We start from the raw sequence: 15,949 nt of genomic DNA on the forward strand, positions 1-15,949 counted from the left end.
TGAGGGGGTTTTTAGCCAGTAAACAAATAACGGTATTGGAACACCCTCCCTACTCACCTGATCTGGCCTCAGATGACTTCTTTCTTTACCTGAAGATAAAAGAAATGTTGAAAGGGAAACATTTTGATGACATTCAGGACATCAAGGGTAATACGATGACACCTCTGATGGCCATTCCAGAAAAAGAGTTCCAAAGTTGCTTTGAAGGGTGGACTAGGCACTGGCGTCAGTGCACAGCTTCCCAAGGGGAGGACTTCAAAGGTGACCGTAGTGATATTCAGCAATGAGGTGTGTGGCACTTTTTCTAGATGAGTTCGCGAATTTAATTGTCAGACCTTATATATGCATACACACGTACACATATGCATACACACACATGCAAATGTAATAGGCCTGCGTTGGTTAGTTCTGTTCATGTCTGTCATTCAACGCATTGCTTGTTTGTTTGTATTTTTGTTTGTTTGTTTCTCCAATCTCCACCCATAGCAATGCCTGACCTGTCACTGCCCCCGTTATAAAGTGTTTGGCTAAGAACTGGATGAGACAGAGGTGACCAAGGCCCAGTAACACCCTCAGCTCAAGGAGTTCTGGGGTCTGGTGGGAAAGGAAGGCAAGGGTGTTCGAGGTCTGTCTGGACTTTGTACAGGGACCACTGTTCATTCTTGAAACTCTGCAGAAACACTCAAACTGGGGAGGCAGGAAAGATTCATGTTAGCCCAGAGACTGCAAAGGATCCAGATGGGCAACAGCGAGGTTGCCCCAAGTCGGGGAGATGAGACGGAAATTCTAAATGGAGAAAGGAGCGTGAAGAAAGACCGCTCGCCCCCCTTCCTCTCCCGACCCCGCCTCCTTCCGTCCTTGGAACTGAAATAATCTTAGACACTAGAAACGATGGAATCATTTGTCTCCGTGTCACATCCACCATCTCTCCAAGCCCCAAAGGGCAGGGGGACGAGGCGCTGAGGATGAATGCAGACGGGGCATTCCGGTCTGCCCAGCCCCTGGGGAGAGCTCCAAGCGGAAGTCCAGGGAAGTGTTCCCCCACTTTGGGTGTGGATGTGAATTGTTGGGGCGCAAAAGGGGAAGGAAGACCAGAACTCCGGCCTTTGGGATTTCAGTCTCTCGACCCAGAGAGGGGACAGCAGGGGGCCGCCATGGGGGCCGGAGGGAGGAAAGCGGTCACCAGTTGAATACTGCTGTGCTGTCCCATGAGACAAGGACAAAAGTGCAACCATGGTCTCAGGCCATGTGGCATCGTGCTCTCCTCCAACCATCGGGAAGTGATGTGGGAACGGAAGGAGCAGGTGGGAGGTTGGGAGGCAGAACAGTGTGCCAGGCCAGTCTGCAGAGAAGGCTGGCTGGGAATGGAAGCAGAGAGAAGGGGAGACGTGGAAGGGACGGTGGGCCCGGGAAGAGGGGCGCCTCCAGAGAAAGGATGGATGCAGGAGAGGAAGGGTGTCGCATCAGGGACAAGTCTGTCCTGGGGGGGTGTCACCTGCAGCTGGGGCTGCCAACTCTCGCAAATAAAAATACACAAGGCACAGCCAAATTTGAGTTTTCAATAAACTACAAATTATTTTTTCGCATAAGTGTGTCCCATGCACTAGTTGGGGTATACTTATGCTGTAGTATATTATTCACTGTTTCTCTAAAACCCACATTTAACTGGTGCCCTGTGTTTTGTCCATCAACCTTATCACATTCAGAGTTTGCCTGTGTAGCAGGCATGGTGCTTCTTCCATCAGACATTCATTTATTCATTCAACTGCTATTTAGTGTGCACCTACTATGTACCAGACCTTGATCTGGGGATACAGCCATAGTAAGACCAGCAAAGCCTCTGCCTGCTTGGGGAGACAGACAGTGAACACACAAACACATTCAGAAAATTAAAGCAGGTTAAACGAAGTAAAATGTAACATACGAGGTCTGACGATTAAGTTCACGAACTCATCCTGGAACAACTGCTACACACCTCACTGCTGAATGTCACTAAGGTCACCTTCGAAGTCCTCCCCTTGGGAAGCTATGCACTGATGCCAGTGCCTAGTCCACCCTTTAAAGCCATTTTGGAACTTTTCCTGGAATGACTATCAGAGCTGTCGTCATATTACCCTTGATGTCCTGAATGTCATAAAAATGTCTTCCTTTCAATATTCCCTTTATCTTCTTATGAAGAAAGAAGTCATTGGGGCCAGATCAGGTGAGTAGGGAGGGTGTTCCAATACAGTCATTTGTTTACTAGCTAAAAACTCCGTCACAGACAGTGCCCTGTGAGCTGGTGCATTGTCGTGATACAAGAGCCATGGATTGTTGGCAAAAAGTTCAGGTCGTCTAACTTTTTCATGCAGCCTTTTCAGCACTTCCAAATAGTAAACTTGGTTAACTGTTTGTCCAGTTGGTACAAATTCATAATGAATAATCCCTCTGATATCAAAATAGGTTAGCAACATCGTTGCAACAAGTTCGTATGAACTTAATTGTCAGACCTTGTATCCAAAGGAAGTGGAAGCAGGACCGTAAAGGAGCTCTCACTTCTGCGTGGGATCTGAAAGCATCAGACTCATAGAAGCACAGAGCAGACTTGTTGGTTGCCGGGGGCTGGCGGACGGGAAATGGGGAGACGCTGGTCAGTGGGTCTGGGCCTTCAGTCACTAGGTGAGTAAGTTCTGGAGACCTCACGGACCAGCATCATGACCACCGTTACCATATTGTAAACCTGAAATCTGCTGAGGCCGTCGAAGTAGGTGGTCTCCCCACACACAGCGTGTGGTAACGATGCGAGGTGACCTGCCCAGGATGTTCACTGTGGTAACCGTCTCACTGTGTGCACGTGTGTCACAACCTCCGGCTGCACACTTTAAATACACACGATAGTCATTTGTCAATTATGTCTCAGTAAAGCTGGAAAAAATTAATGAAAGATGAGAAGTGACAGCACTGGTGGGGCGGGAACTGCATGCCAGGTGTTTGCGGACTGAAAGTGAAAGATACCACAGCCATCAGCCATCACACACAGTGCATCCCAAAGGTCTCTCCCGGCTTTAAAACCACCTCCAGGGCACAGGAAGCTCGCCGTGGAGTGCGCGTGGCCTCTCCGAACCAACTCAGAGGAAGGGCACGCATGTGTCTCATGATAGTTCACTCACCCTCCATCCTGCCTTCCGTGCTCTACCCGGCTGCTGGGGACAGTATGACCACCCACCCTGGTACCTGGTTAGCCCAGTCACCTGCTAGTCGGGGGCCAGGAACAAGACCCCCAACGCCTCTGCTGCAGGCAGCAGCCCAGGGACTACACTTGGGGAGGGCACAGAGGCAGCCAGGGTCCCCGAGCCAGGGAGACATGTCCAACGTTCACTGAGTGGGCTTTGGGCCACAGAGCCAGCGCGGCGCCCATGCCAGCCAACCGCCCCCTGCCCGTGCTTCCTGCCCAAGTCCCATCCCCCCAGGAATAACCTAATTATGCTGCTGGCGCCCAACGAGGGGCGTGGACAAGGATTCATGTACAGCCCTCTACACTCCAGTTAGTGGATTTTTCTAACTCGCTGCTGTGTTGCTTTTGATCGATGAGCATGAACAGATCTTTACAGGGGGATGAAGGGAAAAGATCTCAGCGTAGCTGGGCTGCTTTGGGCACCATCTGGGCAGCCACAGCCTGGAAGGCACAGGGGGCCTGGCTTTCGGCATTTGTTTAAGTCTGAGAAGTCCTCACTTAAGCTTAAGCGCAGGCCTCTGCAGGGGGTGAGCCCTCCTTACCTGGCTGCTGGACAGACCAAAGCCTTAAAGGCTGTTTGACTGTCAGTTGGAGGCAGGAGCTGGACTGTTTACCTCCCCACACACCCCCACCCAGAAGAGGCCACTATGGCCTGCACTGGGGGCGGCTCACCTCTTACCAGATTCTGTCCCCTTCGTGTCCCTGGGGAGGCGGGGGTGGGTGGGGGCTAGAGGTGGCCTTGAGTTAAATGCACCACAAACATGCATTTGGGCTGAGAGCTGGGAGGCCAGAGGAGCCCGGGAGGGCAGGGGGGTGGCCATCCAGAAGCTTCAGCCCAGAGGAAGGAGACAGGGATTCCAAGAGCTTCCTCACCGGCCTGACCCTGAGCACCCCAAAGCTGGGCACTTCACTGACACCTCTCAGGTCCCCCACCCCTGACCGGGTTCAGCTCCGCTCAGGTCCCACATTCCTGACTCAGGAAAAGCCTCCGCCTCCCCCTCCTCCTGCTTCTCCTCCTTTTCCGCCTCTTCCCTCGCCCTTCCCTCGGGCCCGGCCCAGGCTCGCCTTCAGAAGAGACACCAAGTCCCAGCCAAGAGCCCCGGTGTCACCTGAGACCCTTCGTCCTCCCCCTCAGCCTGTGCGCTGAGTCCTGTGGCCTTGCCACTGAAGAGCTGTCACATCTCCGTCCTCTCGACCTCTGCTCTGGCCCGGGCTGGCATCTCTCTCCCTGCACTGCTGCAGTGGCCTCTTAGATGGTCTCCCCGCATCCGTTCTGGGGCCCACCCTTCACCCCCCAGATCTTTGTCTCCAAATGGCCACCAAAGTGACCTTTCCGAATGACCAGCTGGTTATCTGTGTCCCCACCCCCACCCCTCGTCACCCCTCTGCCTTCAGCCTCAGTGACTGTGTGGGGACTGCCGGCTCCCCCTATACTTGCTCCCCCTTCCCTTTGGCAACTGGACTGTGCACGAGTTAGCTGGGCACGTGGCCACTTTGCAGGCGGCTTTCCAGTCCGGGCAGCTCGGCTCTGGACGGTAGGACAAGAGAGGGACCTGAGCAAGTGCAGGTCAATCCTCAAAGGGCACCGCGTGCCCACTGCTGCCTCCGTCCATGCGGCCAGCTGGAGCTGCTGGGTGCGGTTGGCCAGCATTCACCAAGCCCCCCCGGACAGCACAACCCTTCAGGGGTGACTGGACAGCAGCTGGAAGGAACCTGGGCTGCAGATGACCCACGGAGCACAGCTCTCTCACACCCCTGGGCACCTGCCTGCCAGAACTGTTACATTAAAGACAAATGGACCTTCTCTCAGGTCTAAAGTTCTGTTGGTCGGTCTCTATTACGGCAGCTGACCCAACAGCACACACGCCTGCCCATTTTTCTTATGACCGATCCCAAATCCCAGCCCTGCTTCGCTGGGCCCAACTCTGTCTGCAGCCTCCAGCCTCAGCTGTGTCTCCCTTACCTCCTCACCTTCTTCCCCCTGGACTTGCTCAGATCTGCTATCCCCGCCCTTCCTCCTGCCCAGGGCCTTTGCACGTGTCCTCCTGTCACCCTGCCCCCACACATGGTCAGCTGATATTGGTTCTTTCGGGCTCATCTCAAATACCCTTCCTCAGGGAGCCCCCTGAGACCCCTCAGTGGGGCCTGAAACTGTCATTCAGCCAGTTAGTCTCCCAGCAGCCCTGTGCTCATCTCACTTCTCTCAAGCTGGAATGGGCATTTGTTACTAATTTTTTGATTATTTCATCAAGACTTGCGTTATGGTTTGAACTGTGTCTCCACAAAGATATATTCAAGTCCCAACCCCCAGGACCTGTGGGTGTCACCTGCTTTGGAAATTGGGTCTTTGCAGATGTCAGTTAGTGAAGATGAGGTCATTAGGGTGGGCACTGGTCCAATGGCTTGTGTCCTTATAAGAAGACAGAGGCACACAGAGAGTACCGTCCCCGTGATGACACAGACACAGAGACACAGGGAGGGGGCCATGGGACGGAGGCAGAGATGGGAGTGACGCAGCCACAAGCCGAGGAACGCCAAGGGGTGCCAGCTACCACTGGCAGCTAGCGAGGGGCCTGGAACGGGGTCTCCCTGAGTCCCCAGGGGGAACCAACCCTGCTGAGACCTGGGTCTCAGACTTCCGGCCTCCAGTGCCGTGAGCGATACATTTGTGCTGTTTCAGCTGCTGCTTGTGGCACTTAGTCGGCAACCCCAGGACACTTGCACGGCCTGTCATCTTCACCAGGCGGCCAGCATGAGGAGGGCAGGGCTGGGTCTCCAGCTCCTGGGGCAGGAGGGACGGCCTTCCCTAGATAATGAGGCAAAGTGTAGTAACACTTGGTGACTTCACAGGGTAGCTATGAAACGGACGAGGATGAGGAGACGCAGTGGGGCTGGGGGGCCGGGAGCCTCACAGATACACCCAAGTCAGGTCGGGCCGTCCTGCAGGGACCTACCAACGCCGCTACCATCAATGTCCTTCCTTTTGCTTCTGCCTCAGCCTCTTCCCCTCTTGTCCTTCCCGTTTGCTTTGGGATTCTCTTTTTTCCTCCTTTCTCTGTCCCCTGGACGCCGGAGGCTGGTAAGTGCCCCCAGGCCGTGGTTCCCTGATGGCCCAGGTGTCCCATGGTCAGGCTGCTGGACGGTCTGCCTGTGGCGCCCTCGTGGCTGGGACTGACTCTACCCCCAGGCAGAGCCGCGGCCAAACCAGGCCAGGAAGCAAAGTCTACTCCCCAAGTGTGCGTGACGCTCGGTAGGAAGGACGGCATATGGTGGGGCTGCCTTCCCTGGTGTGAGCACGGGAACGGGCTGCCCTCCGCCGTGGGTCTGGTGGCCTCATCCGTACAGTAGGGAAAGCACTGGGCGGACTCTGGAGGTCAGCTGCCCTGGCGAATGCCGCCTCCTTCCCAGATGTGAGCTCTCGGCTGTCGCTTAAGCTGCGAGCGCTGGAGGATGGAGGTGGTACTGGGGATTAATGAGCCAATCCATTGAAGTGTTTGGCGCGGTGAGGTTGGCACGGCTGAAGTGCCAGTTAAGATTCAGAGAATGATTCTCGTGGTCTTGAGGGCACAATGGGATGTGGGGCCCAGGGGATGGGGGTCCCATGGGTGTGGTGGGCTCCGGGGTAGACAGGCCAGGACAGCAGGAGGGTGGGGGTTCTGCATGCCCCCAGCAGCCCAGCGGGGCAGGAAGTGCAAGGGCTTTTCGTTTTCATTTTTATTTTGAGGTGCAACTCATATAACAGAAAATGAACTTTTCAAAATGCACAAATTCAGTGGCATATAGCACCTTCACAGTTGTACAACCACCACTTCTATCCGGTTCCAAAGCATTTTCGCCACCCCGAAAGGAAATCCTGTACCCAATAAACACACAAAGCCTTTATTCACTTAATGCTCTCATTCATGCCACAGACAGGGAGGGAGGGTCACTCTGTCGTCTTTTTCTTTTCTTAGGCAGCCAGAAGGTGCCGGCAGGTGGAGTCAGGTGGAGGATGGAACTCAGCGCCAACCACTGCACAACACTGCCTCCTGCGTCCCCTCCTTCACCCCCAGGAACTTGGAGCAGATCACTTGGGGTCTGGGTGTGAGCCTAGGGGGCAAGTTCCCCCTAACCCAGCCCTCTAAAAAGTGTTGCTGTAAATACTCAACTCTCTCAACCCATCCGCTGTTCCAGCCGAAATGCAAACAAGCTGGTTCTGTCTGGTTGAGCGTTTCTGAAATAGCACCCTCTGCAGCCCTTCTTGCTTCGCTGGGGCTGAGCCACTTCAGAGTCAGAGCAATTTGTTGCCATGACAACCCTCCCTCCCACTCCAGGACATTTAAATACCAGTCTTCTTCTGCCTGCTTCTCCTCAGGGGACTCTGCAAAGTGGCTTCAGTGAGGCAGAGAGGGTGGCAGGTCCTGTCTGCCGATTCTGGAAACGCAGGGTCACTCTTCCACCTGGTCTGGGGACTCGCTCAGCTGGGTCTCTCAGAGGCCTGCATCCTTTCACGTTTGGCTTCATGTTGTTCCGTCATAAAGACACGAAACAAACTATGGAAAAGTGGGAAGGGAGTGTAGGGATATTTTCCCACTGGGAAAACCGAGACCCCGAGGGAGAGTGCTGTGGCTGTCACGCAGGAGTATTGCCTGAATGAGGGGCCAGTCCAGGGTCTGTGCTTTACGCCACCCCCGCCCCAGGCCCCAAGTGTGTCCAGATGTGACCCACTTCCAAATCAGCAGGCAACTCCCCAGAGCCCAGGGCCTGGCTCAGTGGAGGAAAAGGCTGTGTTTCCGTGTCTGCAGCACCCCAGGCTCATGAAGCAAGCAAGCCGCAGGATAGTGGGCGAGGCTGGGCCCCAAAAGCCCACCGCTTAACGCATCAGAGACCCCATGGCCTTCCTTGGTGGAGAACAATGTGAATGGGAGGGTTAATTCTGGAAAATCCACTAAGAAGAAACTTCTGTGTCCTCCCAGCTTCTACTGAAAGTAGCGTTTCCTCTATTGACACAGCCACGGTGATACATTTATTCTGGGAAATTCTTTTGCCCAAGCCGGGGTCTTATCTGGAAGTCAGTTCCGACTAACACAGCGGTTGTCACATGCCAATAACTTTGATTTTATATTAAAATCAAGCTGAAGGCTTTCCCAGCTCATGAGAGAAGACCTCTGTCTGAGGACATACCTGCCCCTTCAACCTGTTTCTTTCAGGACCTTTTTTAAAACCAGAACCACCACTTTTGAATTCGGTCCCTGGCCTCCCATTTTCAGTTGTGTGACCTTGTTATGTTAACATACAAAGTAGACACGCGAGATGAGTCAGCTGAGCTGGACTCACTTATATGGATCAAAAGGCTGCAGCCTATCGGGTGGGAAAACGGCCGTAAATGGAGCCGCGGGAGGGCTAGGCCTCTCCTTCCCAGCTGGATTTGCAGAAAGAAAAGGAAAGGGGTCTTGCTCATGATTTGGTTGGTCAGGCGTTCGGGAAGGGCCGAGCTGTGGGGCTGTCTCTGGTCCCCGTTGAGTCCCTGGGGCGCTTCTGCCCGTGCTCGCGTCCCGGGCGCTCCTGGGTGTCACTCCCTCTCCACGGTGGCTGCATCTCCACGTGGCTCGTGATGCTTGCAGCACCGCAGTGCCAGGGCCGTCAGCTGGACTCCGTGCGGCTGGAGCCTCCCACTTCAGAGCTGTTTATGGAACAGAAGAGGAGCCTGGACTGCAGGTGTGCAAGGGGACTGAGCAGAATTAGAAGGAAAATCCCCACGATGAGGATGGTGAGGAGTGACATGCCCTGGGTCACCCCTCCTCCTCCGTCTTTTTCCCATAAATGTCACGCTTCCGGAGAGTGCAACCAAGAAAGTTCAAAATCATAATATTAGAAATCGACTTCCTTTTTTTCCTTTTGACATTTTGATATGAAATTGGAAGAGGATGAAGGCTCTCACAGGAATGTTTAGGTCCTGTCGTTGGTGAGTGTTCCCAAGGTAGCTTTTTGCAGCTCCCCTTGGCATCAAGTTGCCAATGTTTAAGCTGAGTCACACTATAAACATGTGACGTATCCATCGCCAGGGCCAGTATCTCAGTAACTGGTCTCATGTCACAAACCCCACAGCTTAGCCCAATCGGAAGCACACCCCTAGCGATGGGTGGGGCTCAGCCAGCACAGCCCCACCTCTGCCCCTCGGCAAGTGAGGGTCATTTTCTTCACAGTCTCTGGGACCCAAAGGGCACGATCTTCTGTCACATGCCAGCTCCAGGAACAAGTGGGCACTGTTTTCTCAGGAACCAATGGAAGCTATCTACTCGGTCACATGGCACCTCTGAGAACCAATGGGAACAGACTCCTCAGTCACATGCCACCTCTGGGAACCTCGAGGCAGGCTTTATTCTAGAGCAGCTGGGACCAAGAGAACTCTAAGCTCTGAGGTCCTGATTGTCATTTTCAACCCACAGGAAGATAATCTCGTGTCATCACAGCCACCAGCAGGCACCCTTCTTCCTGCCGGCGTGACTCGGCATCTCGTGGGGATCGGGGCACATCTGCTTCTGGCTGGGTGGTGCCTGAGCTGCAGCCCCTCTGAGATTTGGCTCCCGGCTCATCCTGGTGATCTTGGCATGGTTGTCATTTTTAATGGCAGGCTCCTCAGAGCTTTATCTCTCCCAGCTCACTCAGTGTCCCCAGCAGCGAGAGATCGTGACTGGTGGTCTGATGGCCCAGACTCGTCAATTGCTGCCTGCCCCCCAAAAGCCATGAGAAGCACAGCTGCTTGGAGTCAGCCTGTGAGCAACACCCACCAGCAGTCCTGCATGAGCTGTGTGTGTTGGGCTATTTGTCCAGCCAAGATCTATGGAGTGTTTCCCATGGGGGACACGCCAAGCCCAGCTCTGTGTTCAGTGGCAAGAGGAGAGAAGAGATCTTTCTTTCACGGATTTAAATGCTAGGGGACAGATGGACAATAGGCGAGTAAGTCCATCCACCAGTGAGGTAGATACAAATAACAAGATGTGAAATAAAGCGAAAATAATGGAGCAGAAGTGGTGACACGGTGCCCGGGGTGAGGGGAAAGACTGTTGGATGAGGTCACAGAAAGTTTCATGGAGGAGGTGACACCAAGTCCTGAATGACAAAAAGAAAGCAGCCATGGGAACCCAGAAATCCACACATAGGTATAGCAGGTGCAAAGGTCACGATGCAAGAATGAACTTGGGCCTGTTTGAGAAACAGCAAGGTCAGCGTGGCTGGGGCAGCGTAAACGGTGGGAGATGGAGGAGCCATCTTTCATCTCCCGAGGTTCAGCTCAGCTGTCTCCGTAGATCAGCTTTCCCTGAGCATCCAGTGCAAAGATGCCCCTGCCCCCAGCCCGGCCCCCGGTCACTCTCGGTCTGACCCCTGCCTCAGTCCATTCAGGCAGCAGGAACAGAACACCAGAGACCAGGTGGCTTATAAACAACAGACATTCATTTCTCACAGTTCTGGAGGCTGGAGGCCCAAGGGCAAGGAGCCCACAGATTCGGTGTCTGGTGAGGACCCTTCAAGCTGACAATGTTTGCTCCTTGCCAGATCAACGTCTGAGTTTCACCGCTGACCCCGATCGGTTCCTACTGGCTCATGGACTTATTCTGATTCATTGACCAACAGCGCCAACCGTAATAATAAGAGCCGGCCGTACCTGAGTACTTCCTAGAGCAGTGCTAGCCGCCAGGCTAACTTAATACACGTGAGTTCACTCACTCTTCCCAGCATGCTCCGTGGAAGATTCTGTCACCATCCCCTTCTACTGATAAAGGCACTGAGGCACAGAGAAGTCAAATGCCTTGTCCATGGTCACAGTTTCCAAGTGGTGGCTTGGGACCGGTTTCCCTGCTCTTCGCTCTTGTACTAAAACGCCTTTGCAAAAAGCTAGAAAGTTCTGGATAACCAGCAGACATTGTGCCTCCACGGGGAACAAGGTTGTCTGAGAACAGACCCAGAGAGAGGGGAGCGGAGCTGAGCGGGGCCAGGGTTCTGATGGCGTCACTGATGACATCCCTGAGCCTTGAAGCCAATCCCGCTGGACTTTTAAGACGCACGAGCCAATGAGTTGACCTTCCTTGCTTAAGCCACTTTGAGTTAGACTTCCACTCCCCTGTGACATTCTAGTTACTCTCAGAAGGGCTCCGGTCTGGATCAGGGTGTGGCAGTGGCTGTCTCATGGCTCCTGGTCCTCAGATGGAGATGGATGGAGACGGAATCTGCCTGGACATTGAGGGGAGGCCCTGCCGTGGGACACCTATTGGTACTGAGGGAACCAACTGTATTTCTTATGAGATCACCTTTCACCCCACGGAGAACCTGGGGTCTGAGCCAGCCCTAAATAAACCCTCAAAAATCTGCCTGCCTTTATCCTGTGACTTTTAACCTCAATGACTGTATCTCCATCTTGAATTGAGTGTGTAAACCATGAGTGGAATTAGGTTGTGTCTTCCAGCCAGATGGACCTGGGGGTGCGGCCACGAGACAGTTATTGAATCCTTCAGATTCCCTATGATCATTCAGACCCCAAGTCCCTCTTAGCCCCAAATCTCAGGAGCTCGGTTGTTTCCACCTGGTTGTTTCAATGAACAGCTCACCTTGGACCAAGACTGTGTGTCTTCCCTCTCAGGATATGTAATGAATTTTCCATCCCCAATTTTGAACCAAACTCAATTTTCAAACTCTCTCCGGTGACTTCCATCTGGGTTAGTCGTTTGGCCTCTTGGTATCAGGTTTCCTCTTTGAAAGAGAGACATAAATGGTCCCCCATACTTCCCAGGAGGATTGATGGAATTAATTAATGTTTGTAAAGGGTTTTGCCATCCTGTGTGTCTTTGATATCAGAGGATGAAAGGGTATGAGCGACAGTGAGAAACACCAGATTCGGGAGGGGAAACGAGAAAACAATTCTCTATTTGCTAACATCCGTGCACAGCGATTTCATTCTGACATTTAACAAAGTTCTTTTAAGTTTTTCCAAGTTCAATGCATGTATGTCAGTGTCGTCTCTTTGAGGAAGCCATCCAAAATAAATTTTTAACAAACTTTTGTCCAAACCAAGGATTGAAAGTAGAAGTCTCTTTCTTGTCAATCAGAAACTTAACTGTTGTTGGAGGCCCTGCTTTGTTGTCGTTGCTGGGGGTGGTGTGACTCCACTGGCTCCCCACCCAGCGGGCGGGCCCCCCACCCCAGACTGCGAGTACCCTTTCTGTTTTTAAGGAAAGAAGGATGCAGTGGTTACTAATTTACTTTTCCAGAAGAGGAGACAGTGTCTGCTGAGAGCTGAATTGTGTCTCTCCCTCCACACAAATTCACCTGTTGAAGTCCTAACCCCCAAAACCCCACAACATGACCATATTTGGAGAGAGAGTCTTTACAGTGGTGAGGAAGGTGAGATGAGGTCACTAGGGTGGGCCCTCATCCAACCTGACTGGTGTCCTTATAAGAAGAGGAGATGAGGACACAGGCACCCACAGAGGGTCAACCATGTGCGGACACAGGGAGAGGACGGCCATGTACACGCCGAGGAGAGAGGCCTCAGGAGAGACTAAGCTGCCCACACCTTGGTCTTGGACCTCCAGCCTCCAGGATGTGAGACCATAATCCCTGCTGTTTAAGCCGCCCCATTTGTGGCCCTTTGTTATAGCAGCCTCAGGAGATTCAGACAGCGTCTGAACCCATGCACTTTCTTCCCCAAATTTCTTTGTGATTAGTGAATCCAGGAGGGAACCTCAGGGCAAAAGACTCAAGTGTGTGGCTGAGAACAATGTCACAAGTGCCTGAGGTGTCTGTCCTCTGTGGTCACTCGGTACTATTTGGGGCAGTAATTTGGTAACAACTGACATGGAGGCTCATTTCATGCAGGAAGGACTAGTTTTTTCTTCTAAGTCATTTCATTCAAATCTTTGTTTCAAACCTGCACGCTCTGGTGTATTCGAAAACTGAGCCAAATTCCTCTCCATGTTGTTCTAGAAGAGGCACCTGGGTAAATGTCTTCAATATCTTTTCTCTCTTGCACCCTTCCCCCATCCCCAGAGAAATTCTCTTACCCCTGGGTGTCAACAATCTTTAGTGATATTTTTTTTTTTTTGATAAGTAAGGCCACAAATTCTTTGCTGCTCCTCCAGTCAAGAGTTGGAGTCTGTTTCCCATCTCTTGACCCTGGGGCTGGGGTGGGGGTGGGACGTGTGACTTGTTTTAACCAATAGAATGTGGTGATGACATGTGTGAGTTTAGGAGTAATATTAGTCAGCGCTCGCCAAAGAAATAGATCCAATAGGAGACAGATGATCGATAGATGGATAGATAGATTGATGGATGGATAGATAGATAGATAGATAGATAGATAGATAGATAGATAGATAGATAGATAGATAGATAGATATAGACATTCATTACAAGGAATTGGCTCACATAATTATGGAAGCTGAGTCCCATTGTCTGTCATCTGCAAGCTGGAGACCCAGGAAGGTCATGTAATTACAAATTCAAAAGCCCCAGCACCACAGAGCTGATGGCGGAAGTCCAGGTATGGAAACCCGAGAATCAGGAGAAGCGATGGTGCCTGTTCTAGTCTGAGTTCCAAGGTCTGAGAAGCAGGAGTGCCGGTGGCGTGCTTCCAGTCCACGGGCAGGAGGAGACCGATGTCCACTCGGTCAGGCAGGCAGAGCTCATGCCCCTTCCTCCATCTTTCTGTTCTATTCAAGTCCTCAACGGATTGGATGAGACCCACCCACGCGGTATGCTCCACTCACTCAGTCCACAGTTCAAACGTTATTCTCACCTGGAAACACCCTCAGCGGCACACCCAGAAGTGAGGTGCCACCTGCTGTCTGGACAGTCTGTGACACAGTCAGCTTCACACATACAATTAACCTCCATAGGATGCCTTGCCTTTCACTTTCACATCTTCAAATGCTTCCTGAGACCAGGAAGAAGCCTGGGACAAAAAGAGGTGAAGTTGTCCCCACTGAGCCTGGCCCCACATGAGCCCTGAGCTGGGTCCCCCTCCAAAGCATGCCCAGACGGACGCGGCCACACTGCTGCTCCCTGGGCTAGGACAATCATGGGGACTCTCAAATCACTGTTGGTTTAAGCCACTCATTTGGGGCTGGTTTGCTGTAACTGGAGCACTGCCCCTCCACTTGGTCTATGAAAAAGGAAAGCCAATCTGAATTTGATGAAAAATGGGCTTTCAGGAATTTTTTAAAAAATCTAGTTATATTATCTTTTTCAAACTAATGAAACCAAGACGCCGTTCAATAAAATTGTTAGGGGACGTGGGGCCCTGCAGCAATCATTTAAAATAATTTGTAATATTATGTAAATTGTATGCAAACGCTTCCCAAACACTGGGAAACAATTGATTCTTTCACTAGTTCAAACAATGCCCCTGAAATCCTTGGCAGCGTGATTTGCTTAGCAAAATAGGTTGTCATAACTCGGTCCAAGGAGGCTTTGACTGGCCGTGTGGTGCCACCAGGAACTCGGCACCACCGGGCCTGGCGGGGCTGACACAGGGATGTCTTCTGTGCATCCTCCTTTATCTCCCCCGAGGGGGCCTTTTTGTTCCGAAGTAGTTTGTTAAGTTAGCACATTTCCCAGAAACGCTCACATTGGACTTCTAAATTTGTCACAGCACACACCAGAGATGTTTGTAGCACTTTCCTAAGACACTCTCAGGGTAAGGAATTCCACAGTGTGTGTCTGTGAGCATGTGTGTGTACATGAGTGTGTCTGCATTTGTGTGTCTGTGTGTACATGTACATATGTGTGTGTATGTGCATGTGTATATTTGGGTGTCAGTATCTTTCTGTGTGTGTCCGTGTGTATGTGTGTGTATGTGAGGGTATGTGTGCAAGTGTGTACGAGGACGTCTGTGTGTCTGTGTGCATATTTGTGTATGTCTGTGTGCATTTATGTCTGTGTGTGCAAAGACATGCAATTGGCCTGAGCTCCGTCTCACGGGGAAGGTGACTTAGTTGTGTATGTGGGAGACACCCTACACAGGTCAGGTTACTGTCCCCAACCAGCAGTGTGGCTTCGGGTCCCTCCTGCCTAGTTGGTTGCTTGTTCTGTGTCACTGTCCCACTTCAGGAATGCAGCTCGATGGAGTGGGATGGATGGCGCTGATTTAAAAGGTAAAGTAATCACTGCCAGCCCTGGAAAATAAAGACCCAAACCTTCCGTGAAGCGTCTGGTGTCCTTCACCCACAGATGGACAGCCTGTAGCCATCTGGGGACATACACAAAAGCCGGGAGACTTCCAGGAAGTACAAAGGCTGCGCGATACATCTACGGGACTTGATGAAAGAGAAATGGCAAATAATTGAAGACGAAAGGACTGCTGTCATCAGAATGGCCTGTTTGAACGTGTGTGGAGTCGCGAGACTCGCGTCTGCCAGCTCGGAGGCCATCCCTTATCCTAATTAGCCTGTGAGGTTATCTCTTTTGTGGCTGAATGGCAACAGCCCCTCGTCAGTTCTAGGGAGAACGATCAAAGAGGGATTTAATTAAATTTTCCTATTTAATTTTCTTCTTTCATTTTTACTGTCTCTTTTTGCTCAAAACACGCTATTCTCAGGGAGCTGAGAAGTTGCTCAAGAGAGCAGAACACACCAGAAAAAGAGAGAAATGGGAGCTCTGCGGGTTTTCTTTAAAGGTCCCACATCGCTCCGTCTTCACTCAGCTCAAAACATGTAATTTAGGGCTTTAGGGCAGCGACGGAATTATGAACGGACTGCCCCC

The 15,949-nt window shown here is 52.0% G+C and overlaps 1 long non-coding RNA gene across 1 annotated transcript; it reads left to right on the forward strand.

The window, feature by feature from the left end:
- Positions 1-14,104: 14,104 nt before the first annotated feature.
- LOC141572358 (uncharacterized) lies at positions 14,105-15,732 on the forward strand. Its single transcript, XR_012497716.1, has 2 exons — positions 14,105-14,885; positions 15,299-15,732. It is a non-coding gene; the product is annotated as an uncharacterized LOC141572358 (long non-coding RNA).
- The last annotated feature ends 217 nt before the right edge of the window (positions 15,733-15,949 follow it).

The sequence above is a fragment of the Rhinolophus sinicus genome, linkage group LG06 (genome assembly GCF_036562045.2).
Source record: "Rhinolophus sinicus isolate RSC01 linkage group LG06, ASM3656204v1, whole genome shotgun sequence".
Classification (NCBI taxonomy): domain Eukaryota; kingdom Metazoa; phylum Chordata; class Mammalia; order Chiroptera; family Rhinolophidae; genus Rhinolophus; species Rhinolophus sinicus.